Here is a 2081-nt window from a genome sequence, read left to right as displayed (position 1 = left end):
TTAAACCACATTCATAGCACCACTAATAAAAAAGAGTTGGGCCGGGCGCGGTGGCTCACGCCTGTAATCCCACCACTTTGGGAGGCCAAGGCAGGTGGATCATGAGGTCAGGAGTTCAAGACCAGCCTGGCCAAGATGGTGAAATCCCTTATCTACTAAAAAATACAAAAAATTTAGCCGGGCGTGTTGGTGGGCGCCTGTAATCCCAGCTACTCGGGAGACTAAGGCAGAGAATTGCTTGAACCCGGGAGGCAGAGGATGCAGTGAGCCGAGATCATGCCACTGTGCTACAGCCTGGGCGACAGAGCAAGACTTTGTCTCAAAAAATAATAAAAATAAAAGTAAATAAATAAATAAGACTTGTCAAACTTAAGTAGACAGTCACATTATTAGGAAATTATTTACCTCACAAGAAGCTTTTTTAGTTCAAAACTTATTAGTCTTCTATTTCTTACTTTTAAAACATCTATTTTTTATTTTACTATTCCTTATTTTTATGAAATGAATGTTAACCTGTTTTTGGACTCTTACTTTTTAGAAGAGTATGTTATGACTTGAGCTTTTTAGTAATATTGTCATCTATGGAAACCTACGAACATTGCTTTAACTGGTGGTTATAAAATTAATCCAATTTCTAACATTTCTCCATACACTTGAGTAATTCTGGGAATTGTCCTTCCAAAGAAATCTTTGTATTTCTAGATCTAGATGAAAGAAAAAGTATATGGGTAATTCTACAAACTTTTCCTATGCATGTACATATCTAGCCAAGCATACCAACCTAAATCATTAAGCCATGAGCATCTTGGAGAAGGATGGACAAGCTTGAAGGGAATCTATTCAGCAGTAGAGAGCACCAATAAAATAAGTTGTTTCAACCAAAATTCAAATAGATATGGAGGTTATATTTTGAAATGAGTTGGTTTTCACAACTGAAGTATGAGTTTGTGTTTGTGCATGTGCTGTGACTCTTTGATGTGTGGTGGAAGATTTCTGGGAACTAATTTTAGTTCCTGAGTTCTAATTCTAGTTGAGTCTGAGATCACCACAGGTAGTGTCACTATTTTGAGCAATGTACAATTTCTTTACATAATCCCCAAAAGGCCTATGCCCACATAGGTACACAGGAGTGCTAATATAAAAATGATGAATTCTTATATGTCAGGGGAAGTGCCATGATCATGAAGGTGGTTCTCCCAGCACCAAGGCTCATCTATTCCATTCTAGATATGCTGACCCCCTGAGATTTCACCAAATGTAGGAAACTTGATTGCATAATTTATGCTGGTGGTGAAGTGTGTTCACTCTTTCTCCAGTTCAAAAAACAAAACAAATGGCCTTTTATTTCCTAGTGACTGAACTCTTTTAACATTTGATTAATGTCCATTTGAAAAATCGCTATATTCAACCTCAGCTCAACATTATAAAACTGGGATTATACAGACAAAGCCTAAATCATATAAAGAGAAAATCAGCTAGAGGTGTCTATCCATTTGGGTACTTGAACATGTCAAAAACAACTTGAAATTTTAGCTAACTTTTGTAAACCTATCAGGCTTACACACCAATTAGCATCCGAGGAGACACAAAACTGTGAAGGTTTACAAGGTGCTCTTTCAAAAAAAAAAAGCCCTTTCAAGGATACTTGAAGGGAATTCCTTCCCTGAACAATGGCCACTCTGCCTTGGCAAGGGAACTTGTCAGGTGCCTGAGTTGTAGTAACAGCATAGGATCAAGAAGCAGACAGCTCTCCTAAAGGCTCTGCAGAACATCCCCCTGAAACAATCAATCAGCAATCAACCAACTGGCCTTCCTAGGGCTCCTATCCTGTTTCAGAATCTAATAGTCTAAAAATGAGTGGGAATTTGGAAGTTAGAAATTGAATAGTTTTTATAATAACTCAAAGGTCAGCCTTGGCAAGGTCACTTAGAACTAACCCATCCATTTTCTTACTGACAAATTTCATAAAAACAAACAAACAAATTTAAATGCTACATTCCCATTAAAGGTTAACTTTGCTTCAAGACCCTTTTCGAGATCACACATTATTCAGTGATTAGTCACACAGTAGTGTTACCAAT

General features: G+C 37.5%; 1 non-coding gene across 1 annotated transcript; it reads left to right on the top strand.

The window, feature by feature from the left end:
- The first annotated feature begins 1150 nt into the window (after nt 1–1150).
- LOC116464651 (U1 spliceosomal RNA) lies at nt 1151–1316 on the top strand. Its single transcript, XR_004246974.1, has one exon. It is a non-coding gene; the product is annotated as a U1 spliceosomal RNA (small nuclear RNA).
- Nucleotides 1317–2081: the final 765 nt, after the last annotated feature.

The sequence above is a fragment of the Hylobates moloch genome, unplaced genomic scaffold, assembly GCF_009828535.3.
Source record: "Hylobates moloch isolate HMO894 unplaced genomic scaffold, HMol_V3 SCAFFOLD_1195, whole genome shotgun sequence".
NCBI classification, from domain to species: Eukaryota; Metazoa; Chordata; class Mammalia; order Primates; family Hylobatidae; genus Hylobates; species Hylobates moloch.
Note: the sequence above shows the minus strand (reverse complement) of the source record. Positions and strands in the feature narration are given on the sequence as shown.